This window comes from Anarrhichthys ocellatus, unplaced genomic scaffold (genome assembly GCF_004355925.1).
Source record: "Anarrhichthys ocellatus isolate YVR2014 unplaced genomic scaffold, GSC_Weel_1.0 scaffold11, whole genome shotgun sequence".
Lineage (NCBI taxonomy): Eukaryota > Metazoa > Chordata > Actinopteri > Perciformes > Anarhichadidae > Anarrhichthys > Anarrhichthys ocellatus.
The window spans coordinates 7,046,975-7,074,691 of NW_022280041.1; the positions used below are offsets into that span (position 1 = coordinate 7,046,975).

General features: G+C 40.8%; 1 protein-coding gene across 29 annotated transcripts in view; it reads left to right on the forward strand.

The window, feature by feature from the left end:
- LOC116385427 (receptor-type tyrosine-protein phosphatase delta) overlaps window positions 1-27,717 on the forward strand; it is a 327,744-nt gene that overhangs the window by 143,919 nt on the left and 156,108 nt on the right. For all 29 annotated transcript variants that reach the window (XM_031850888.1, XM_031850897.1, XM_031850902.1 and 26 more), the window contains one exon: window positions 9,272-9,319. The gene's annotated coding sequence lies outside the window, so the exon portion shown is untranslated. The remainder of the gene's footprint in view (window positions 1-9,271; window positions 9,320-27,717) is intronic.

The window sequence follows — 27,717 nt, forward strand, 5'->3', positions numbered from 1 at the left end:
CTTAAACAAGAAAGACATATGATTAAATAACTGACACAGCTTGACTAAGTGTGAGTTATTCCTATTAATACTTCCCCAAATTGTTCTGAGAGCTTCCTACAGCATTATGCCCTAAAATCTTTTTTTGTGCGTGTCATTTCTCAGTATATTCTTAAGCAAAGTGTCAGCACTGCCCTTTTAGTTTGCCAGAGTATCTTCGGGTGTAATGGCTTATTTAGCCAAACCAGGCATGACAGCAATTATACTGGAGGGAAATCGATTCCAACAAAGCACTCTGGTTGGACAAACAATAAAATGATCAAAGTGACTGAATGTTTTGCTTGCGACAAGCTGCAAAATTAATGTTTACTTTAACCCAGTCAAAATCTGTAATCCTTGAAGCTATTAAGAGTATGAGACTAGCGTGACATAAATACACAAATACAAAGACAGACAGAAAAATAAGCACAAAAAAACAAACAAAAATAAACCACAACGGCTTCAACAAGTTTGATACACCACGACGATAAAGGCCGTTTGCATTCCTTCATTGCAAATTTCCTTTTCCATTGATGTCCACAGACTGCTGCCAGAGACATAATTCAAGATGATTGCTTTTCCACACATTAATTGATAAAGTTGGTGACATTTTATTTCAAGAAACCGTGGCTCCAAATGCAGATTTGATGTCCATTGTCCGAGCTCTGTGTTATGTTAATGAAGTGTTTGTTCTTCAATTGAAATGCTTTTGCAAGAAAACTGAAATGCCACGATAGAATAAAACAACGCTGTGTCCCCCTCATCTTACCAGAAACTTTTATTTCCCTCCTTTTCAGTAAAGACTCATTAAGACCTCCATGAATACAGTGTTTCAATATTGCCCTTTGTATGCTAGGTTGAGCAGCAATAAAGTAATTTTCTCTTTTTTAATTCTTACATATTCTGTTTGTGTACAGAGAGAATTCACAACAAAAAGGTCTGGGATGGAAATACCTCCACCGGTGTATTTTATTATCTTTAACCTTGCCTCTGAGGCATTTGATTTTCTATGTTTCTCTGGATTTTAAAGTTCAGATGAACTTCAGTGAGGCTACACTGTTTGCCTCGTTTATTTTGATTCTGATGGTACCGTTCTCACTGATATGTACAGTACTGTGAACAATATTAAATCACAATGAGTATGTCAATTACCCATTTCCATATTCAGAATCAAACAGTGATTTTATGTTCTAAGGATAATAGCACCAATATTAAGTGCATGTAATTACTGACACGATAATAATGTGTGTCATAATACTGTAGTCCATTGTGCTGAACTAAGCTACAGATCGGCAGTATTATTGTAATCAGTAAGCCATTACTTGAACTCATAAACGACCACGTGTGAAGTATTAGTGACTGTTCTTGTCCAGGTCATTTTTAAGCTGTCGCCTAGCTGGTGCCACTCGTTGTCAATCTTCATTCCTGTTTCCAGACGCTAGTCTGTGGAAGATAGATCCCTCATATGTCAGAACCACACAGACCATTTCCTGGAGTCCGCTGTGACGGTCAGGCTCCACAAACCATGAAAGCTGTATATGTGATGCCCAAAATTACCTCATTGTAGAATGCCTCGGACCACCACATTGGTGTGGTACAAACTCCCTATGCCTTCAAGAGACACTAAAGGAGCTCCCTGACACATTTTAGGCAGTTCTTCTCCAACAAATATAGTGGGAACTATTATACATTCTCAGGAAGAAACATAAAATAAATCCATTTTACAGTATATGGGTAGAAATTGAGTTGAACATGAATCAGCAGGTTAATGGTGTTCAGTAGTATTAATGACATTCGGTAGGTTAAATCATAGATTTTGCAATCAATAATGTTTTTTTTTTTGGGGGGGGGGGGGGGGCATTTTAATAAGGCACTATGGCACCCCCAACACACAGAATATATATAAAAAAACATTGTAAATCTGTGTTGAATTCTTGAGTCTGGTCTATAATGTCAGCACTTAGTCTTATAATTTGTCTCCAGTCTTAACAAGGTATGTCTGAGGCAAGAGTGGGGAAGAAACCCAACTCTCCCCGGTACAATTATAGAAGTGCACTGCAGTCACTTTGCCTGCTAATACACGGTGTGATATTAATTACTGTTTGTAAACAATGCACTTTGCAGAGATTATTGCATGCACTCGGCGTCCTCCGTTTGTGTTTGGTAATTCTCACAAGTGATTAAGTGGTGAAGCTAGGACAGCTGTTCAAGATGAGTTCATTGGCATGTTTAATTAATTGCACTTGAGATAATTATTCAATCATTACTTTGATTAATTTTCTGCATCCCAGATAATGCATCAAACGTCTGCTTGGTGTCAATACTTGTGAAAGCGGGAGAAGAACAAGGCCAACCGTTTTTTGGGAGCTCGATTCAGGACTACATTCTGCTTTGTGGAGAAAATGATGTCAGCTGGTCATGATAGGAATTCATTATTATGGATGCATGGTTGATTTCAACAAAGCTGATGCTCACTTAACAGGCAAACCCCTAAGGTTGTCCTAACACCCAACACCTGGAAGGGCTGCATGTTTTCCTTACAGTAACAACACCCTGCCACTGCTCACTTCAACGTTTTCAATCGATTCAGTCCGCGTTATGTTTGAAACATGCTTATTCTTCACCCCATCCCATATGCAGGGTAGTGGCAACATCCAACTGGAGGAAAGCCAGGCAAATCGTTTGTGAGAGATCTTGTCAAACAGATTAATTCCCACCCTGGGCCTCGGGGTTCTGGGCCGTTTTTCTGTCATGCTGCTTTGCCAGGCTCCCTCTTGATAATACCCCAAAGATAAAATTAATTGTGCAGGGAGATGTGGGATGGGGAGTATCTAAAAGGACCTTGAGCAACACATGAAGCTTTCTTTTTCTCTCTCCGCTCCTCTGCATGTGAAAACACAGAAACAATCAAACCGTCAGAAGCATGACACATTGCACCAACGATCACTAACTTTGTTAGGAAGTTTCTGGGAAGTGGGAAGTCTTGAGAGAGATGAGAAGGGACAGTATCAACCCTCATGAAACATCCTTGTCGAAGAATGTCCGTGCTCAAATTACCATCAAAGTGAAATCCCCTCCTTCATCAGCAGTTTACTTATTTATCTACAACTGTCGACTTCTGCGAGTTCAGGAAAGTGTGAACTACAGATGTGACAGCTGTATCAGATGCTGCTCCAAAATAAGTCGACTAACAAGAGTAAGGATCTGCAGCCCTGCTAGCAGCTCTGTGAGGCTGCACTAAGCATGGTGGTGCTCGGAGCTAACGCTAGGCTCATGAGCATGATCACAATGATGATGATGGTGATGGGAAAGTCATTAGATTTGCAGGTATTTGGTCATTTACAGTTAAGTACTGGACATTACAATTTTGATCTGATGCTGGCCCTCACGTACATGAACATTCAGGAGATGTAAATGAGAATTGACAATGACAAGATACCTAGCAGTTAGTAGCCATTTTACTAAAATCCTAAAATGTCAATAGCACTAAAATGTCTGTAGCACCACCATGAGGGTAAAAAGCAAAATTTTACAAGATTACGTTCAAACACATCATGATAATTTTATATTTAACTTCTCCCAATAAACGTATCCTAATGTAAGTCAGTGCAACCTCCGTACTTTAGCTGTTATCTTCGCCATTTAACCAAGCAGGACTGTGCTGCCCAGTGGCTGCTATCAGCTAACATTACCAGCTCTCATGCTGTCGATTTGTTGTGCACAATGTAGCACTATCAGGGACATTTTCTATACTCACTGGGGCGACGGGACACCATTAGTCTAAAGCCAGTCTTCTCTGAATTTTGGCATCTAATTCTCGTGACAACGCAATAATGAAGTCAGTAAGATTCATCATCTGGGAACCTTGAATTTCATAGCAATCTATCTGAGAGCTGTAGACACATTTCACAAAAAACTAAGAATGTCATCCTCATGGTGGTGCTGAAGGGAAAGTTACATCACCAAAGAAAAAGTCAGGATTTCATGCCAACCATCCAATACTTTCATCCATAACTCTAGCGTGGCTAAAAACCATTCCTCCTCGAAAAACTGCCCATTTAGCTTAACTATACAGTATAGCAGTCAACTGCTGTCACAATCCAAGTAAAGCAGACCTTTCCCACAACCCCCTGTCACAGCAAACAGCTCAGAACATTAGCTAACGAATGCTAATCCCTGCTGTGACTGTGTGCAAGCACACAATGTCTCAGTCTTTCATCAGCACCGGCCCTCAAAAGCCACCTAAAGACCAATTTAACCAAGGCATATTCCATAGAGAGCAAAGCAGAAGAGCAGGTAGATTGTGGCAGCTGCACGTTAGTTTTTCAATAGCCCCTTGGCACTTGAGTTGCCCCCGTCACCTCCACTGGCAGATGGTGCAAATGAGCCTTTATGTGCCGCTGCTAGACACTGTGGACAGGCAGCCAATGTGCAGTCACCAGAGATCCATGCTCGCATGGGTAGAAGACTGAAACAAAAGTGTTCCTTTTTTGTGCTGTCATGGTCAAAACACATCAGCGACTGCTTCAGAGGAAGATACCGTTTGTATTACTACTAGAGTTTAAATCAGCGTTTTGTCGGCTGTCTTTTTTTGCTGTGACAAATGCAGACTAGAGTGACTTGGCTGTTATATTGTGTTGTTGTTAGCACAGACATTGAAGCTGTCAAGAATCAGAGTGGTGTATGAATAAGAGATGAGATCATTGAGTTGTTTGTTGGTACAGAATGCACATCCGATTCTTTGTGTGAGGATTCCAAGAATGTTCTGTGCTTACAGCAAAACACTCCTTGTAAAAAAATATTATGTTTGGCAGTTTCCCTGGATATGAATTTGGATCTCATTTTAGTGAGCGTTTCACACACACACACACATATACGCGTGCAAATACGCGATGGTACACAACACCACATAAACCCTCACAGTCCCTGGCCAGGCCACATTCAATAGTTTTGAGCTAAAGCAGTCGGCGCTGTCACAGTGTGACATCATCAACTGCGCTGGCTATGTCCCAGCGGTGTCCTCCTTTGGAGCCAGAGATATCCTTCAACAGCGCTCATCCAGTGATGCTGCTGTGTCACTCAGAGGCCCAGACAGCCAGTGAGCAAGGATGACAGCCTGGGAATGAGAGCTCAAGAGCAGGTAGAAACTATTGACGGGGCCCTGGGGAGCAATTATGAGTGAAACCCAAGGGCTTGCTAAAAGGTACCTTTGTTGAAGTCTTTTGGAAACACAGCTCCGGCCCCTGTTATGGGGTAACGCTGGTTAGCTAGTCACACAAGTACATTTGGAGCTCAACTGGTGACAGATTAATCATATAAAAACCATGAGGGTTGTCAAATTTAGGAGTTCAGCTTAAAAGTAAATGGAAGCATTTGGCTTTTCTGTCAGTGAAATCATGGCAGTCAGCCGTCATCTGTGAAAATCTGTGAAACAGTAAATGTAGTGATGTGATTAACAAGCTGACCTTTTGCAGGCTTTTTCACTCCACAGCATTTGTATTTCTAAGCCTATAAAAATCCAACAGGAATAAATTCAATAGCTACCGTTGACACTCAGCACATCACTCTCCATAAAATACCTGCAAAAGATCAAGGCAGACAGATAATGGCTTGGAAGAGGACTCGGCTTGCTGCCCTGTGACAGACATTTCCAATTAAAAAGGGTAAATAACTTGAGATTCATCTATTTCACCCTGTCCTGAAATTTATCAGTCCATCGTGCTTTAAATCCGTTCACCCCTGAAATGGTAATATCGCAGATTTGGATTTACTTGCCAAAGAAAATGTCATATAGTTCCGATATCCTCAGACTCCTACTTAAATCTCCCTGCACTGTCTGTATCAGGGTTTTATAGGAAAAGCCAGGTGTGGGAGGAAGCTAGTGATAATAGTAGACAAACGTGATATGAACAGTAGCTGGTGATTGCAGAACTGTTTTAACCAGAACCAGGATACCAAGGCTGTTTGACTCTATGTCCACAGGCAGGAATATAACATCATAACCTTTTATGAACTGCTACTAAGTTTTCTAAAAAAAACTACAACTCAAACAACACAAGACTTTTACATTCCCAAGTTAGCCAAAACTGTCTCGCTCAAACATGACCCATATCTGGCACAGCTGGCTGCACAAACTGCTGCCACAGGTTTGATTAATGGGCCGCCATTGGCCCAAAGCTTGCCCAAGTGCTAATAACTGGAGCTGATTCCGAGCCCGAATCGCACCGTGTCTGCATCCCAAAAACCCAGCCAAATGTGGACCTCTGGTGTCAGAATACAACCGATATTCAGCTGCAATCAGCCCGACTGGACCGGCAACCTGGGCTACTGTAGATTAATTCTTACATTGCCTTTTTCGATTAACTTCAGCCAACATTAGCAGAATGCTGCATCATGATAGTGGGGACCATCTATGGGGGGTGGGGAGTCTTCCTTCTTGTAAATAAAGTGACATGACTCATTAATGTGATGAATGACCATGCAATTCCCCAGGACCTCAGCATCAAGCCTCCCCGCAACCCCCTTCAGGCGTCCCTCTTGTGGGCCATTCCGGGTGAAAGCCGAACATTTAAACGTGTGCCGAGAAGTGCTGAGGCAAGCAGGTCCGCCAGCCAAATGGTTGCTCTTTTCAGCCGTTGAAGCTCCCAAGGACCCATTTCACTGCTAACATCAAATCATTAAATTCACCCCATACTCAGTCAGTTAGAGTTATAGGGACATAGATAGCAAGACAAAGAGAGAGGGTAAAGTTAAAGAAGAAAGAAAAACATGATAGTCATTGTCAGCTTTAATGGCTTTATACGAGACAATATTAGTTTGGAAATACAAATGGATGGTTTGCTTATTCTATACAAGCTTTTGTGACTGAGCAAAGTAAAAATGGTGAAGTGCGTATGTACGTTGATTTATGGATGAAATGCATTTTTAGAAGACGAACTATCCACAGCAGATGGTGCGGTCCTTTAAATGTTCAGTCTCTTTGGTTAAAGGTAACCTTGTTGTCCACAAGTGTTGTTAGAGTTTAGCAACTGTATCATTTCATGCCACCTCAGAGTACATGAAGAACTAACTTTAGTAAACCGCAAGGCCCAAACAAATCATGTGTTTAGAGTTACTATATTGATACAACACATCTGAATACGGTAGCCCTATTGTCTGAATGAATGAACTGCAAAACAAACTGCCTATTGATTACTTGCAGTTCTCTTTATTACTTAGGATCTCGATAATAAACAGACCAGGCTGCTCACACAGTATCTATTATAACCACACCACTTCCAAGACACTCAAAGAGGTGTTCTACCCTAAGCACCCTTGAGTGACTGGACTTAGTTTCTATGGGAACCAAAGCGCAACACAAGCCAGTAAAATGAGGACAAAGCTGCTGTTGCTTTGAGAGGAAGCCGTATTAAATGAATGGGGACCTATTCAAACGAATAGAGGTGTACAGAGGGAGACACTGAACGAAAGAGGGGCACACTTTGCCTAAAAGAAAGATAGTTGGGGAAAATAGCACTGCGCGGCACAGTGCACTCCAGGGGTGTATGACTTCCCCCACTTTCATTACTTTGAGCTCCGTAATCTTGATGTTCACCGCAAGAAGAGAGATAGCAGGTGAAGGCCATCATGTTTGAACTAGTCTCAGTTGGGTACAGTGTGAACTCACAGCTGCACCGCAGCTCACTCAGATGCAGTACGCTTCTTGAAAGATGAAAGAAATGACTTTATATCAGGTCGCCTCCTTTGTATTCAGACCTCGCGCCCACTGGAAATCAATTTCTAAATCAATCACATAAATACACAAAGAGACATGTCTTCTTTTACAGGAGAATTTGCAGAGTCAGTGTTTGTGCCTTTGTATTGGGGTAGTCAATTTAGATAACTGATTTGATACACTATCAGCTCTTGAACAGTGTAGCATAGCCTACACACACTGAAGATTGTGTGAAATACACCTGCACTTATTAATACGCAGCATGTGGTCCAGTGTGCTGCTCATTAATTAGTAACTCTGTGAAACATGTGCCAGACTTCCAGTCTGCACAACATTCAGTTCCCCACTGATGAGTCATGAAATCAACATTCTGTAAAGACTTCTCTCCTAATTATTTGCCAACAAAAATGCATGTTTTTCATGAAACCTGTGAATGTCTATGATAGAGTATTCAGCTATGTGTGCAATGTGCAGTTTGGAGGAGAAAAATGTTCAAGCACCCGTCAGATGCCTCCCTCGAAGGGCCGGCTGTTTTCGGCAAACGCCCCCCTCACCCTCGTACATGGCATGAATAGAACAGAACGCAAATGTGTCCCTCCTTATGGTAGGTCACACTTCATGGCAGTCCGGAATTTTTCGGTCAGTTTATTTCAGGGCTAAATCAAAAACTGAATTCCAATGCAGTGCCATAAGAAGCTTTTGCCTCAAGGGCCTGATTTCCTCGTTCTCTGGTGTTTTAGCAATGAGGCTGTACTTGACAGACCAACTGGGGCAGTCATGTTTAAGTGGCCCTTGAGTTCAGCCTGTGTTGTGTATCAAATGTAAAAGCACCACAGAGGTTCGGTTTGCAACTCGTGAGAGTGTGGCTAGTAAAATCATATTAGGCCAATTTAATCAGACGCGAAAATCAATCTCTGTCACTCAAATGTGGAATCACTGAAATAATGTGCATCAGCGCATGCATGGGATACAGAATGGGGATCCAATAATAAAAAGATTGCTCTATAGTGCTGCTAGTGTTCAAAATCTCCACAGGATACTTTTAATATAGGGATACAGGGCCAATCTATTAGGATTACATTTGGGAGATGTGGTGGACTTTTGAAACATCACATGTAGAATATTTTTTTAATACATGTTGGCAAAAGGACAAGTGTCCCAACAAGGAATGGTAGACAAGATTTTAGTCCGAATCATTAAGTAAGCTGGAATATTATAGGAATATGTGGACAAAAGCATCCTGTAACTTTTGAAAGTCTTGGCATTACCTCAGTTTGACTTCTACTCCGACTGTATGGAATCAGACACAGCACCTGTACAAGCTGCTGCCCCAGACGGGATGATCCTCTTAGTGCTTTTAGCAATCTGGGACACTATTCCCACTACTTACTTTAGCCAATTTGCTCCTGGGAGCCCCTGAGTCCTTGTCTTCATTAAGGGAGTTCCTCATTGATCAATCACTGTCAGAGGAGCTGCTCTGTAATTGCACTGTGGCCTAATCATGACTGACGTCTCCCCCCCCCCCCCTCTCTGTCACAGGTCTCAGGAGAGAGAATGTTCCATGACTTTCACACCTCCGACCTCAAGGTAGGCCTCTCTAGGATTTGTACTCTTCTCTCTGTGGTTTATCTTTAGCGCGATATGGTTTCATAATGGACATTTTAACTCACATTTGAGTATTGATGGAGATGATTAAGACAGGTAAGTTAAGGTGGGTGATGTGATATTCTTTTTCTTTAATACACAGCAAACTGTTTTTAGAAATTGTGAAAATCAACTTTTCCTTATCACATGCAACCACTTGTGCAAAATCACTGATTGGCTATTATAGATCTACAAATAATACGTAAATTCATCAAAAAGTGGCACAAAACAATTAAACCACAGCACAATAAGGTGCCAGTTGCAGTGCCGCAGTTCCTGGCTTGAGTTCCTAAAATTCATCAATCACGCCACATTTTCACTGTGAACTGATTTATATGTGCTGTAGGACTTGCACTCTGTTTGTCACATTCAATAAATAGACCCTTACGTCTGTCAAAATGTATTACAGTGAATGTAAGTCGTAACTGCAACAAATTACCAGCCTTTGACGTCTTTACTGACGTCAAAGGCTGATCCTTTATCCTTTATCCTTGTTTAAGCTAATGACTGCTGTGGTTATATGAATACAGTATATTTGCCAAGTTTCCCATCTAATTTACCAACATCACACATTGTGGACCACTAATACTGAGCACCAATATACAGTATGTGAGCTTTCATTGAACAACTTTATCTCACATGAAAACATGTACTTGTACAAATATAGACTTACCTCAAATGAAGTCTAAATGTGCACTGTTGTGGAAACATTGTCATTCACATTAGAATGGAATTATAAGGTATCCTCAAGAGATCATGTGGAACAACACATGACACATTATAGGATCAATATACCACATAGAGGGCATTAATATAGCAGCAAACAACAATTTGCTATATCAAAATATAGTGGAGTAATGTCTACCTCTGTGTGTGTTGTTATGCGAGCTTCTCCTTGCTTTTTTTATATTGCTGCGATAGCACCGAAGCATAGCAGCCACCCTTAGGTTAACACCGTTAGCTCTGTCAGCATGTTTGCCATAGTTTGTGCTGTTTGCTGATAACTATTCTTGTTCGGGTTTTTGTAAGAATGTGAGAAAAAAAAAAAATCGCCATGTAAACAAAGCCAGCTCTGTGGTAATAAATTCAAGTAAAAAGTGTCAAATATCAAACTAAAGTTACAGTAATACAAGATTATTGACTGATTGACTCTACACAAGGTAGAGTCAATCAGTGAGGAGTGTGTAGACCGGTTCAGGTGACATATACACAGTATCACCTACAGTATAAGGTATTACATTTTTTTGTCTAAGTTTGCCAACAAAAGTGAACAAGCAGTTTCTCTTGACTTGTGAAACACTAAGCCTGGTTGCGATGAAGGGGAATGTCTCTGTGCTCACACTGACCGTAAAAGAACAGCTCAGAGGGACAGGAGTAGTAGCAATACATTAATAAAGCCAGATAGCTGGAGTTTGGATTCAAGCCAGTGCATACTCACAGGATGCCTTTACAACCATTTACTTATCATCCATGTGAAACAGACAATCTGCAGTGCTGCACAAAAACAAAAAAAAGGATGCTTTTCTTTTCATAAAACTGTGCAGTTTATTGATTTTCTTTTCTAACAATATGGCTAAAATGATTAGCAGCTGGTCATGGGACGTAAGTGAATACACTCAGGAAGTGGTAGTGTTTCCGTTCCCACAGAATGTACGATAGAATGACATCAAAATATTCCTGCCCACAGATAACTTCTCAAAAAGGGAAGGCAAGTTTGCCATTAGCTCCTTAATCTGCGGTGCCACGCCAACACACACATCTTTGGAGAACCAATTGGAAAAGATGTAAAATAGATCAAGAGCGATTTTACGTATTGAAATTGATATCTCTGCCATGACATTAGAACCACTGGGACACAAAAGTTCTGAAAACTTGATGTGGGTTTTTAAATGTTATTCTTGAGTCTTCCATTTGTGTCACTGAGAAGCTGTTTCACGTAGGTTTGATAGCACAGATTCTCAGTCATCTTGTGATCTTGCATGAGCACAAGGTTATTCAAGCTTACGAACAGCGATTGGACTGAATGCCTACTAAACCTGCATTGCAGTCTGTGTCTGTAAACACAGTCAAATTCTGCTCTCAACACAATTCCCTGTATTTTTTATTTATTTAAATTTTCAACTCGGGTGTTGGGTTGGGTGTTACACGTGGATGTACATGACATGATCTGTCATTTCCGAGAGAGGGCATGGACACAATAGCAAATGCCCCCCCCCCTCCTCCAAATATGCTAATGATTTATGCCGTGCCGTATTTCATGCAAATGCCTGTCATCGTATATTTTCAAATGTCATTCATATGACAGCTGTAGCACAAGCATCCATAATGTTTTGACTAGGGGGGAGAAATTGCAACACGGGTCTCGGTCATTGTGAATTCTGCCCACAGTCAGAAAAAGAGAAAGTCAGGACTGCTGAACATGATTGTTTTGTTCAACGTTTGAACACATGTTGATGATTAATGCTGCTGGGGCACATCATATAAGGGTTGTTTGAAAATTGCATTTTGAACTCTTGGATCTGGTGGGGATAATTCAGTGTTATTTGATATATTTCACCAATGACAGGTGGAAAATATATCTAAAGACATGCAGAGTTTGACTCTACGCAGTGCTAACAACACACAAATAATTATCTTTATGTGTGTTTTTCATTTGTAACATACACACACTTCTGTAACTTCAACAACTAAAGTAAGAAATAAAGTGTGGTATTTCCCTCCCAGTCTATGAGATTGCAGGCACCTTGGAATTTGCTAAGCCTGCTATGTCATTGTCTGCAATACTGTTCAGGACCATGTAGGAGGAGGAAAGTTTTAAATTTAAAATGTAATCAGCACAATCACCACAAGCAATCAGTTCCTCTTCATTTCACCTGATCGAGCCCCCCGCTAAAAGGAGCCTGTTAAATAGAGCATCTTATCAGGCCTGGATTAAGTTTTGACTTTCATTAACATCTGTATTCGGAGTTTAGAATGTCAAAGTTCAAATTTTTTGGAAAATATAGTTTTTTTTTAAAGTCAAAAGCACCAGGTGTCATCAAGCGGGACATCTTTTTGAAATAAGGATAATTCCCAAATCACTGGGTTTTGTTCTTTTGAGCATACTAAACAGCAGAACAACACGTTAACACTTGATCGGTTAAAGAAATGGTTTGACATTTTGTGAAATACACTAATGCAGTCTTGTTGTGAGTCCGAGGAGAAGATTGATACCAGCTTAGCACAAAGACTGCAAACAGGAGGAGCCTGACCTACGTGCACTTCTAAATCTCCACCTTCCAACACAGCCAGGCCAGCTGTGTCCCCCTTCATGCTTTATGCTAAGCTAACAGGCTGCTTACTCAAACTGCATATGTACCATACAGACACTAGTGGTTTCAATCTTCAAATATTAAACTCTCAGCAAAAAAAAAAGCAAACGAGCATATTCCCCGAAATGTTTAAACTATTCCATTTAAGTCCACGTAGACATTAAGCGAGAGCGAGAGCGAGAGAACATTAACATAACTGGGAACAAATGGCTTCAAGAGACCAACACACTGTGACACAAACTACACAGGTGCAGTTGCAGGTGCTAGTGCCACCTGCCCACTACAGAGAGAAGAATGAGTGATACAAAATCACACAGAACACCACATAGCATTTGAATAAGGGTTTTGCAGCGTCAGTAGCAAACGTGCCATGAAATTAATTCTCCGTTTAGCAGAAACTTATAGTTGTAAGCAATTTGTAATTTGAGACCATAAACTCATTCACATTGTTTGTCCACGCCGCCTCAACGGGACGTGAACTTAATTGTCTATTTTCTATCGGCTGCAAGAGTTTTGCCATTTTTTGATAGCACTGTTTAATGAATAAATCAGAAACTGCAAAATATTGTTTTCCTATTTTTGCGGGTAATTATTTTGTGATAAATAGTGCTGATACAGCATGGCGAGGCAATCAAAAACTTTAAGAAAAGACTTGATGATTCGAGTGATTTGCAAGAATTGTAACGTGTCAAAGTACTGTATTTGCAGTTGTTCATTAGGAAATCCACTACATGCGGCGCTGACTGGCCGACTGTGAACACATTATGAATACCAGTGTCACGACAGCTGAGCTCATTTGGGGAAAGGCAAACCACACAGAGGCCACATCCAGTTATAATAAACTGTCGCCCTGTTCACAGAAGCGTGGAGAGGTGAGAACACCTCCGCGGTACATCCTCAGACACATCTGAGCCCATGGCCCTCGGACGTGGTTTCTTTTGTGGAGGAAATAGGTCAGCCGTGAATACCTGGCTCCTTCCATCTCAAACAAATCCTTTAACACATTTAATCAAGAGTGTAAATATGTGGAATGACTGAGCGTGACTTTAGAAATGTTGACTTGTTTTGTTGTTGAGGAGCTGTACAACTCATATGTCAATCGAGGGCATGTCTTTCTCACGAATGTCATTTTTTTCACAGATCCTAAATTTTAGGAGACGCTTCATTAGGAGCTGCAAAGGCACAGCAATGCAAACTTGGCCCACATTTAGACACTGCCAACTTGGCCTTCATTTAGCCACTGAATCATTCAGATTGCACCGCTGTGATTGCTTAATTAAATGCCCGGCTGTGTAATGACTTTGCTTGAAAGGGAATTAAATGTCTAAATGCTGCAGAATCCGCGTTGAGCTGAAGAGAAATCAATGGGACATAGTGCTGGAACCCAAGGTGTTTTCCGACTTGTTTAGGGTGAACGCTTTGTATTGATGCCGTCCCTCAGTCAGTGAGTCAAAAGCTCATTCCTCTTGGTCCAAAGCATTGATCGGCGGCGTACGAACAGTGTGCTTACTTTGTGCTTACTGGAGAGGTCTAGGAAGGTAGTTTACAATGCCTTACAAGTCAGCATTGTGTGTGAAGCTGCATGCATATTTAAAGAGGCTGAACTCCTAACAACATCCTCTATTCCAGACAGTAAGATCAACAACTACATTACTACTTAATTAGCAATTGTTAGCATGCTAACATGCCAAACTAAGATGGTGAACATTGTAACATCATCCCTGCTGAACATCAACATGTTAGCATGTTAGCATTCTGGCGTTTGGCTCAAAGCCGTGCTGTGCCCGTGTTATTCCTTGCTGACCATTTAGTGTCAGCAAAGCAAGGCTACATCTTTCTCGAAATAACTTTCAGAGTCCAGAATTATCAGTCTTCCAGCATATTTTTTTTTGTGTTTTACCATGAAAGCCTAAAGGCAAACATTAACAACCAACCCACATAGAAATAGTTCTTGAAAGGAGTGCAGCCAACTAATCTCACAAACATTTGATTGAACCCAAAGACCTTTTAGAAATCGCAAAAGCTGGGAAGGGCACACAACTCCTAAAATGACAACCGATTATCAAGCTGCCTCTGGCTCGAGACACTGTAATCCCCCAGATGTTGCAGTCTATGAAATATAGGAGTCTGAATTAGATCTCTCAAACAATGTCTGCTTGTCTGCATTCGTAAACCCTCAGCATTTTAGTCACAAAATGAAGTTGACCCCGTCAGAAAGCTTAAGGACATGTAACAAAGCCCCGGGCAGTCTTATTACTTCATCTGCTTTCGTCTTATCTCCTCTGTGTATTAAGTTCCCACTCTAGTAAGAAGACCACTGGGGCTAATAAGGGTTTTATCTGCTTTTGATATTAGATATTAACACCTCATCAAAGTTAAGCCAGCGGTAGGCTCGCGTCCTCCCTCCAAATTTACATTAGCCGAACAATGTCTCAAAAAGAAATCTTATCAAATTCAAATTAAGGACGAGCTGAATAGCCAGAAGGACACCGCTACCCATCACTCAAGGAACATGTAATTTGGTTATGCGGCAAAGAATACAAGCCAGCTTTACAAATCACTGCAATCATAACTTTCATGCAATAGCTGTGATACCTTGCATTCCCCTCCGAATAATCCTGAGTCAAAACAGAGCGCATTTGTTGCATATGAATGATGAATGTTTAGCTGCTGGTTATTAAATTAGGTCTGAGTGACACAATCAGGATTTGCTGTTTTGAAAACTCTATAAATAGGGACTATAGCCAGACTGTCTTTGTGAGCTTTTCCCGAGGGGAAACACATCTGCAGCATGTGTCGTTTTGTTGTTTTCATCACTCAACGCAGGTTGTAACCCTGTGGTTAGTTGAAGCCGTCTATGAACTGGAATTAAATGCACATCCAAATTCAACATGAATCATTAATGTTTCAGAATCTGCTGTGATGTATAGCTTGTGTAGCTCCGAATAAACATGTAGATGTCGTTTTTTGTCTCCCTTATTTTAGAAGTCTTATTTTTCTGTATCTAGAGCGAGAGTGCAAAGGTTTCAGTCTTCTTATCATCCCTTGTGGCATCCTTTGTCAGGTTGTACGAAAAAAAAGAAGAAATATTAACTGGAAAATATAGCTCGGAGAGATAGAAAATAAATTACTTCAGTGTGGCAGGGAAAAGAAGATTGTGATATTTATCAAGTCAAGATGGAAATGCCTGCTAAGTCTGTGCTCCTACCTTGGGAATTAAAGAGAAATCAAATGCCTTGGAGTACACAGCGATTGTGATGGTAACGGTGTGTGTTTATGTGTGTGCGCCTGTTTAGCTGTTTTCTCAGTAATTTATTGTTAAATATTTTTGCTCGATACCAGCTGTTTCTGGTGTGATAGGTGCAAAAAGCTACACGTCTGGATACCACTGTAATGCTTTTGCATGGATGCAACTTTAAGTTGAAGTCTGTAGTGGAGTAAATGCATACAATAAGACTTGTATGTAGAAGGCGGAAACACAGTCCACATTTAGCTTAGCTGGACTCTCCAGTCTTTTAACACTCAACAGATTTTCTGTGAAATAGCTTGACTGGCAAAATCTATAATTGTACAGATAAGTGAACATGTTAGCTAGATAAAGGTTAAACTATCAGGGATATGTTCCCCATCCATCTAAAGCCGATTTTACACATTCAGCTGAAGCAATGGTGGGTGGGGGGGGGGGGGACCTGGCAAGTCAATATTGATTGATCTGGAGCCTTAGCAATTACCTCCATGTGCAGAAGACCATGTTAAGGTCAGTATTATCTTAGCTCATTTTATGGGTCAGCGCTCTGGCTTTAGCTGAAATAAATTAATGGGGTAAACACTTTGGTTCACCTTGATGAAATTTACAGCAAGTGTAAAAGCTTTGCATAGGTGGAAGGTACAGCGCTGGAGAGTGACCCTAAATATTTTGCTGAACCTTCATGAACCTGGGTAGTAAAATGCAGTCTATGAATGGCATTGAATCCCCTGTAATATAAGTGTAAGAGCACAATAATATACTCTATAAATGTAATGGTCCTATTCAATTGTACGCATTTATTTAACATTTTTCTTTTTAAATGTTAAATGATGACAACTCGGGTTTTAAAAATGGAAAACAGGGATATTTAATCAAATCAAATAATAAAAAAAGAATAAAAAACCTTGATCAATACTGTGTGTTTCTGCTTCGAGCAGCCGCCAAATGCAATACACTGCTATCATAGAACAAAGACGATGTGGGTGTTACCACAATTTTTAATAATCTTCTATGTAACTATGCAAAGGACGCAAACAGCACCAAGCAGCCGACTGAAAAGAACAACTACAGCACACTAACCAATACTAATGGAGTCCTCAACTTCGCATGTTATTTCTTGACACCTGTATGTTTTTCACTTGAAGCAACAGGGGGAGAGTGCTATTAGTCAACCAAAACATTCCATCAGCTTTCGGTGCATCGGCATTGTTCTGTGGCCTTCGGCTGACGCGCAAACAGCTCCGTTATGTTCTTAAGCCCAAAATAAATTCAATTTCCAACGCAGTGATCTCCTTAATGAAAAGTCAATGTCCCTCACTCATTGGCATGCGCCCAGGGGGACAGTAAGAAAGATGAATTTATCAGCAGGCCGGAGACTGTGCCCAAGGGGACGCCACCCCATATGATCAAACAGAATGCTACAGAGTGTGTCCAACCAGTCGTCCATTATTGCCCAGCTTGTGCTCTTAATGTGAGCCGACGGAGGAGGGTTGACGGTATTGATCTAATGAAAGTGCTATTTATATTCTCACAAATCCTCTCACCAGTGATTACAAAAGAACTCCACCATTGCGGCCAGCCTGTTCTCAATCTGTACAAGTGGACAGGGGGACAGCCTCACATGCATGCGGCAATATCTTACCATGCTTATTCCTGCAGAGGGTTCGGCATCCTCTATCGGGCTGCATGTAACAGTGTCAAAACATGCCCCTGCCACATCTCAAGTCTCACATTAATGCCTTTTTCCGAACTGAAATTTAAACATAAACACAATTTTACTGGACATTAATAAACATGTTTGCATTCTCCATGTAACTCAGGGTTTGTCGTATAATTTCAGCAGAGGTTCTGCATTGTTGGGCTGCATCCAGTTCAGAGGTTTTTGATTATTAATAACACCATGTCTTGTCAGCAGCTAACCCTGTGATAAGGGGGACATGAGGTTGTTGTCACGGCATATGGTTAACAGTACCATAGATAAGCTTTAATCCCCACTAGGCTCGATGTAATGCATAGCAAAAGTGATGGGAGCCGAGAACACATCACATGTGTAAACATTGACTACGGGGGGAGAAAATAGAAGTGTGCCGATATTACACACGGCAGGGAGAACAATATGAAATAGGTTGCTACAACACGGATGCAATTCATGCTCATCGCATTCATTGTTCCATAAGTGCAGTTCTTGTGTAGTTTAACATGCATGAACATACTCTACCCCTGGCTGTGCACCCACGAATAAAACAGTGAAATATAGAACTGTTGACCCTTCACCCAACATACTGTGCATTCTCCTAATAAGGAAGTTGCACATTGTGTGTTGGATGGAGGTCCACATAATATGCATTCTCACAGACTTATTTAAAAAAAATCATTAAATGTCTCAGAAAAAAAATTTGAGGCCAAAATGTACGCGGATATATCTGAGCTGATATAAACTTCATTTAGTTTTAATCGGTAAGAAATACATTTGTGTACTTTGCAGAGCTGATTGGCTGTGTTAAATGCTAAATGGTATTTAAATGATCCAATTATAGTCGGAGCACATCGGTTTATATTAATTTGTGTGGTAATATGTTGCAGAACATTTGTGTGTATTGATATGATATACAAACATCAATATCAAGCTTTTCTCATGGACCTTTGGATGGTATGGTATGAGGCATGGAAGGCTGATCAGAAAGTGGTGGTTATTTTTGGGGCGGTATATATATGGATATATATGTTATTTGAACATATATAGTCAAAAGACGTATTTCTGGAGAGGGAGATAAACTTGATCATGATACATTTTCTCAGTAGTTGTTATATTTATTCTGCTTTTCAGCTATTTATTTGACATCTTTCACATGGATAAAATAAAAGCAAAATAACTAATTAACTATGGTTACTATATATTGTTGTGAGGGTGTTGCAAATCATTTGCAATGTCTTGTGTCAGTTATAACAGGTAGTTATTATAGGTATCCTGAATCTATACAATGAAAAAAAGAAAAATAATTTGCATACCAACAAATACCAGTAGGTGTCGAGATTCAGTAACTGTATGCAGTTTGACAAGATCAAAAGTACTAATTCTCTGTGCTTATAAGATAAAGTGTGAAACTTTCAAAATAGACCCTACATTTTAATTTGTAGTTGAAACATATAATAAATATGCATTTGTATCTATCCACAAAAGAGTCCACAAAAGGTGCATGCTGGCCATATCAAACTTTTAGAGATTGCTCTAAATATAGCTGGCGCATGTCTGCTAACATCTGAACTCATAAACTTTATAAAACTTGAATAATATTATACGGTAAGACCATCTTTACATCCCTTGAGAAAATGCATACTATCCATGGAGAAAGGGGTCTAATTCATTGGATCCTTCACCGATAGAGCATCTCTGTTCATCTCAGTCTCCACTGTGTGAGCCTCCCTCTAATGTGGCTGTACTGCCCGTAAACAGACGTTGAGTGATTAGCGCTGCTCCGCCATTGACATCATTTGCATTTTAATAGACCATAATTACAACTCGGGGAAAATAAATTGCAGTTTGAAGAATGTTTGAATTACTCCAACTCTCCTTGCAAGATAGCAGTGAGCATATGCAGGAGCTGCCTGGATGGTTAATATCAGGTTCGGAAATGTACAGAGAAACGGGATTGCAAACTGAAAGGAGCAGAAGAGGACAATGTGGGCTGCGTTAATGTCGTTCACAGTATCAATCAACGTTTTTTGATACTGAACATTTTCTATAATTTAGGTTTGAAAACCGCTGCAAATTGGATCGATTAAAACTAAACCGATACAGAAAAAGAACCTGCCGACGCTTGCTTGAGGATACTTCACAGTACAAAGACGTGGCGATGGACACACGCTGACTATTTCTGCGATCACATCTGTGGCCTTTCAGCTACAGAACACGTCTCTTATCACGAGGCCACCCTGCGGCCCCCCCTGCAGATTCTTGCTTTGTCATTAATGCCTGTGATAATTGCAGTTTGGTCCATTTAATATCCCCCAGTCTGTCTTATCGCCGCACCTCACCTGCTGAGATGTGACACCTTCCTAGGATTTGCCGAGGGATGTCTAACCCTGGCAGCTAAAGCCCATGTGACCCTGTAAGCAAGAGTGACAACACAATAATACTCCCTGCGCTTAATCTTTCATTGGTGGATTATCAGATTAGAGGCCCCAGTTGTTTATGGGCTCGGTGACTATCAAAAAAGTTGATCTGTCAAGTTTATCTTACACTTGTCGTATCAAGGCAGTGTTGGACCGTACAGTTGGCTGTGGATAGAAGATAAGGCCGACATAGCTGAATGGAACCGCTGGAAAATGAGAAACACGGCTTTTCTTTTTACTCTCAACGATACACTTTATCTCGTTTAAGAAATGGACCCAACAAAAAGCATAACCACTCTTTTGGATTCACTTGATTTCTTTGACCTCTTTGGTGTGACAGAGCTGCCCTTTTTTTTTTTTTTTGGAAAGGAGATATCAGAAATCATCCACTAGTTTAAGACTCAGGTTAGTGTTGAGGAATCACAAGTTTCAAAAGGGGACATAATCCATCCTCTTTCAAGCTGCCCCATTGTGGTATTTCAAAGACTGGAACCGATATAGGTTTCCTATCAATCTGTTGTTTTGACAAAGTAAAAGGATAGAGGGAGTCCGTTACTGAACCTTTGGATGCGGTTCACTAATTCCTGCTAACTGGTTTCTTACCATTATAAAGCAGTGGCTCTGAAGGTCACGGGCCTCTTCAAACGTGACTGTCAGAAGATATCTGTGAATAACCGGCAGAGATGAGATCACTATCTTTATAAATCTGCTCTTATCGGATTTGCAAGCCAAGGTGTAAATGTTTTGACATCGCCCCTAGTAGGACGGGAAGTTGAATTTCAAATTAGTGGAGAGGCATCCTTTGTATGAGCAGAATGATAAACAAGCATAACAAGCTTAATGATAGAACATTATTCACACTGTTCCCAAAAAAACCTATAAAAAGATATTTGTCTCTTGAAACACCGACCCTGTCTAGTTTACCGCGCTTTGTGAGTGTGATCACCATTCATATTTTTACAACCAGTGTGTTTATGATTACATTATTTACTAGAGTACAGTATTAAAATACTCTGTTACATGTAAAACCTCTGCATTCAAAATCTTACTTTCAAAATGTAACTACAAAGGCATTAGCATCTAATTATTCAAAAGTACTAAAAGTAAAAGTATACTCATGATGCAGAATGGCCAATTTCAAAGAATATATATTTACGGTAGACCTATATCATTGGATTAGAATTATTGATGCATTTATGTGTCAATCACTTTAATGTTGCAGCTGGTAGAGGTGGAGCTGATTTACTGTTTTATAAACTTACTAATCAATAATATTATACAATAAATGTAGAGAGGTTAAAAACACAATATTTTCCTCCCAGATGGTGGTGTAGTGGACTAGAAGTACAGTACAGGACTTGAGTAGCCTGCATTTAACTCTAGAAAGTACAAGATTTTCATCTGAGGGAGCATGCCACCATGGTCTCACAAAATACGGTGCAAAATAATGCATAATGTGCAATATAAGTATATAGTATAAGCAATACAAATGTTCGCATGATAACTCACCAAACTAAAATGAAAACAGTTGAATTTATGGGACATTTTGTGGCTTAGTCCAGCAGAATCCTCAGTCTGCTAACCTGGCTAAGCCAACTATATTCCACATTCACTGTATTTAGTGGATCACATTCATCACACAGTGGCTTAACTGTTTGGGGATGCATGTCATCACATTGTGATTCATATAAAGCCCCTTTGAGTATTGGGCCACTGGATAGAGCCAAACAGCCTTAGTGTGAATTATATGTATAAGCACAAGCCTTATATTTTAGAATAGTAACAACCTCCTAAAGGGATAATAATAATTTTCTTTTACCCCATTCCCATCTTATTTATGGCACAGCACACTGGTTTGTCACTTCCAGACAGTGTGATTATTCACCTGGCGAGCATATTATTCCAGCAAATACCACAGCTATAAAAAAAAAATCATATTTCATTCCAGGGGTTTTGATGAGAATGCGCTGAATCCCATTTTCCAAAATAGTGGGTACTCTGTGCGACAAGTATATGGCTTCCCTGATTACATTTTGCCTCGTAGCTGTATTTAGTCAAATGTGCATGGCTTGCAAGTATAATGTACAATAGGCTGCTGCAAGTGTGTCACATTAAGAAGAAGAAAAAAAGAGATGGAGCGAAGGCAGATCATAGAAGTCCCCTTTCATCAGACTATTTACATGCAGATGAAATACGCCAAGATGAATTTGTCGGTCACTGGAAATGTAACTAAGTTAGGGTCATGCATTTCTGGTAACAGCAGAGTAACTAGCAGGTTCTTGAAATACTGAAATGTCTTAAATTATATTATTTTAGCTTGGCATTGAAAGATTGCAGTGTTTCAGATATTTCTTAGTGCAACCATAGGAAATCATTCCTTGGTACTAAAACAAAGGCACCAGACCTAAACCTGAGGCACAACCAGGCAGTCTGGAGCACAGATGTCCACCACATGGAGTGGACGCAACTCATTTGTTGCACTTTGCCATCATTTATTTATTTCCTAGGTCTGGTATAGGGAAACATCTGTCACCTTTGCCTAAGTGCCTGCTTGCATGATCCATGGTCTATGTTTCAGAATAAAACACCCCCATATTATTTGGCTCTCCAGTCCCGAGCTCAGGTGCAGTGTCCCGTTTGGCACTTGGAATGTCCTGCTGTTGCAACAGAGGCAGGCAAGACCCAAACACCTGGAGACCTCATGTGTGCCACCAGAGTTAGCAGTCGTTGCCAAGCTATCACATGGCTTTGCTTTGTTTTTCAGTGATACCTCCTTTTGATTGTTATCGGTGTGCTGAAATTAAAAGTCATCAGTCCTCAGAGTAGGTTTGCTAAGTTATAGATACAAACCTTCCCTCAAATATACATTTAAAGATACAGCCTTTGAGTTATATATCTATTAGACTGAAAGTTGTACCCAGAATAATCAGAATAAATAGACATCAATGCTTTTTAGCTGGTGTGATCAGTGCCATATATGGTCTTAGATGATCCTGTGGCCTTTTCCTAATGGCAGTCAGCATACCCCCAAAGTAAATTCATTAACTGGGCAAAGTGCCACAATTGTGGTACAAAATCTGACACTCGTGTCTGAAGTATTTGAAGTGTCATCGAAGATAAAGGATGTCGGAGAGGTTCTTAGTCTCAGAGCCCAGCCCCAAATAGTCATCTGTATTCTCGTTTCTGCAGCACTCACTAAATCAACACACTCGACACAAGCCCGAGGATGCCTCCGCACAATCATGCATGACAACATCAAAGCTTGTCTTTATTGCCTCTGCTCTTCATTTTTTCCCCTCCTCAGTCCCTCTTAACCACTATCTGAAGCTAAAAGCAGTGGTAACCACGACAAATATTATCTTTGGGGTTAGTGCAAACACTGAAATTCCCAGCTGTCTCTTGTCAATGGCGTCAGTCAGAGCCGATAGCCGTGTTGAAGGATGATTTTGGTCCTTGCAGAGGTGAGAATTTAATATGTGAATCTGCATGCGCAAGGATACCGGGGAACGGTTTGTAGCCTGATCTGTGAATCGGTGGCCTTAGAAAAGACCTCCCATCTTCACAAAGAATAGACTGTTCAGCATTCTTTAGGACCTCCCCTTAATTGCCTTTGTTCCCACCTTAACATATTGAGAACCATAAATCTCTAAAATGTCAAATGAGCCAAATCCCTAGATTTTCATGAACGGGATGTTTCAAAGATAAGCTGGATCTGTCATTGGGGAGCCACTCAGCACCCACAAACAGATTGAGCAGGCACCCAAGATGGATTTGTCGACACTTCATTCTGCATATCTCTATTTAATGATATTATATTTCATTTCCCGCGCAAAGAAAACACCATTACCCAAAGCAGTGAGTCGTAACGAGCCATTCTGCAACAGATTCCAGGCCTCCTTGGTGGTACAGTAATTGAATTACAATTGCATGTGACACAAAGTTTGAAAATGATTGTATTTGTTTCCATTTGTTCCTTCTGTGTAGCACACTAAGCTCAGCTTTGCACACAGTCAAAAACATTGACGGGTAGAGCGCCTTAATGCTGTCAATATGACCAAAGATGTTCTCGGATCTGTAGCGGACGCCTCATTCTGGAGCTTCACTACAAACTAATTATAATGCCACATCCGTCTGTAGCATGCTACACAATTCCATCACCTCTTTAAACCAGCAGACAGGATGACCAACCAGTGGAGAGGTCACAAGCAATGGTCCTCGGGTAGCATTTAGGTTGATTTCCGACAATCACTGGACCTATATTGATAACTGCCCAAAAATCATTTCCCTGGTAACTGTGGTTAAGTGCTCTCAAAGCCATTGGGGGCTTTCAAAAGTGTGCCCAGTTGTTTTGACCACAGATTGAAAAGCAGTTATCATTTCAATGGGAGCGATATGCTCATAGGGGAAAGGACAAAGAGGTCAGCAGAAGTGGAGTAAGTGCTCCCTCAGGCAAAAACACTCGGCCATTCTAAAGGCCCCACAGAGAGACCAGAGGAAATTGATTTCAGCTTTATTCCTGTTCCGATGCATAACTCTGCTGACGGGTGACCTGTCCACTCAAATGAGGAAACCATTTGGAGGATATGGCCCCATGAGAACGGCCGACCACACTCTGTGAATATTGCGCCACAATAACATTATTTCACACATCAACACATCTAGAGGTCACTCACTGCTCCTGTTTGGTGAGTGATGATCTTTTTGTCGGGGCAGGCCCCTCCATCAATGGTGTACACTGGCAAAACTGAACAGTGACACTGTAAAAGGTTTCTGGGGCACTGTCATTGGCACAAATTACATAAAGACATAAAAGCTTTCGCTACCGGCTGCATGCTCCTTGACAAAGGAGGGATTGACACATATTTTGTATTCCATTGATAATGGAGAGAGAGGAGAGAGTGCTTTCAGTCCCCCTCCCCCCCATCACCGATCACCCATCATGATCCCCCGGAAAAAGGCAAGAGGGGTGAAGATAGGGAGATGGAACATACAGTACCCCAGCTACTTGATAGTTGTAACACTAGCGGAGTTGACATGGTTTGAACGGATACGTAACCATTTGGTCAACTACTCAGTTATTCACAAAGAGGAAGCCATTGACACTGCCTTGGATGTGATGGCGATGGCTTAATTAGAGGCGGATTGTCACACAATCTTTTCTCTGGTGCATTAGTGCGCCTTAAGTGAGTTAGGAGATTGTTTGAATTCCATACGGTACAGAAACTATATTAGCATGGCCCACATACAATTTGTCATGCAATTCTTCTTTCAGCAGTGGAAGTGGTCGCAGTAAAAGAAGCAGCTGGGACTTTGTCCATGGCTCGTACAATATGTCATTTCCAAAAACATACCTGATAACAATTAAGAGCATTCAATGAATAAAAGTCCACTGGATATTTTGAGTCGTAGTTTTAGTCGTCATCAGTTCAGAAAATAAAAGGTTGGTTCACCCACATTGCCGAAAAGCAAGTTTTCAGTTTTATTTATTTGGTAGAGAGTCGTTCCAATGCAAACTGTTAACATCAAGGTCGGTGCTTTATCCAGAGTGACAAGGACAGTTTTACTGGAAGGAAGCATTTCTGTTGAACTTTGCAAAAATCTGAGCACAACCTTTCCGTCCACCACCATCATATTGAGAGCTACAGGCATGACATACTTTGTGTAGGCCAACCTAGAAGTTAGCACTGGTTTCCTCGACAGAAAGCCAATGTGATTTCTTTCATTGGATTTTGTATTATGGCAGAAAATATACTCTGTGGCAAACCCAAATGTATGAGTTTAATACGAGTTTTGTACAGCAAGATAATCTTCGAGAATGAACACCACTAATATCATTTTTAAAACGTGAATGCAACAAGCAGAAGTAAAAAAGCTAATGCTATTAAAAAGCTATTAAACTACACCACGGTCACATTAGTGCGAGTATAAACACAATGACGCTCATACATCCATGGGCTGTAAAAGACAAAACTGTTGGTGTGACGATTTTAAATGTCACCCACAACCTCTGTTGTCTTGTAGTCTTATTCAGCCGCTTGTTAGCAACCGCCTTTTTTCGAGACCCAAAAAAGCTTTTGAATGTTTGTTATGTTGGAGAAGAAGGAAAAAAAAGAGAAAAGTGGACATATCTCAATCTTGTGCTAACCACAGACCTTAGACCAGGCTTCTAACCAAAAATCCATACAAAGATTTTTACTACCATACGACCCATTGACTTGCAAAATGCTAACTCGTTTCTGGGTGATAGGACTCATTCCTGCAGCAGGAATCTTTGTGTCTTAAGATCTCTTTCAGTTATCCCCATGGCTCAGTAGAGTTAAACATACATAGCTTTTAACTGTGCACTTGTTGCCATAATTTGTATCCTTTTAAAGGACATCTGTAAAACGTTAATGTGGTGCACTGTGTGAGCTCTGTGCTTATAACCACACACTGTGTGTATATAGATGATTTCCCGCTTTAACAATGGCGCAAATCTGGTTCATTTTAGAGCTGTTTTTCAGACCAAAAAAGAAAAAAAGGCCCATGTTTTTTCCCCCGTTTTTTTACCCACAACCACACTGTTTATATACTACACTACAGTATATGAAGCAGGACAGGAGCATTGGTACGGAAAAGAGGGTTGTAGGCCTACCAACCATTGCTATTTTGCTTCAACACCACGGACCTCCGGGCTCTGCATGCTTGCCAAGCTGCAGTCACCCACAGAGCCGTGTGCTTATTTTCTCTGCCCTTTTCTTGACCATATGGAGCATAAGGGTCATAGGGACACGGTGTATCACAGATTTGTCCGTGTGTGAGTCAACATGGGTGTGTGTGTATGTATTGCTTGTTTGCGAAATGAGCCAAATCTGCTCGCTAGTGTCTGTGGGTTTGGCAGCGGGGTGCATTTATTTTGTCAGCATTTGCATTTTCCTGCCAGCCAAGAATATTTTTACTAGCTCTACCAATATAGATGCAGAAAGCAGTGCATGGTCTGGATGGACTTAACAACATGGCTGTGTTCTTTTCTCACTTTATGAAGGGATTCCTTTTTCCCATTAAATTCAAAACCAAGAATTGCAGAGCCGGTGCGAGCTGTTCCTATTAATACAAACAATGGGCTATTCCATGGTACAAGTGGAAAAGCCCAGATGATGAATGTAAATGCCAAAGGTCAAAGACACGATATAGGTGGAAGATGATGAAGTGTCTTTTACTCCATTGCCAGCTGATCTGGGGTCAGCTTGTCAGAGCTGACATGGTGACACAGAAGCAACCTCTCACTTAATCACCGTATTAATTCACCCATCACAGAGCCCTAATGACACCGCCGCTGGCCAATTAATCTCCAAATTTGATTTAGCGAGTGTCCATTCATCATAACCGACTGTTTCAGTATGCAATCAATACAGCCCTTTTAGCACTTCGGACACCTAGACCTCAAGAGGTACACATTCATGGTGTGAAGAGGTGTTGTGATAAAGTAAATGCTCGCCCAGGCCAAAGGAGGGAAGCATCAATCAAGTACCAGTGCATACATCAGCAGCACTTTGCCCTCAGCATCTCTTGAAAGCCTCTTTGGAGAAGAAGCAACGGGTGCAGCGCAGTGCTCATCAACAATGAACATGTGTCCATCACGTCAGAGCTTCATAAAACATGTCCTCCCTGACCACAATGAGCAACTAAAC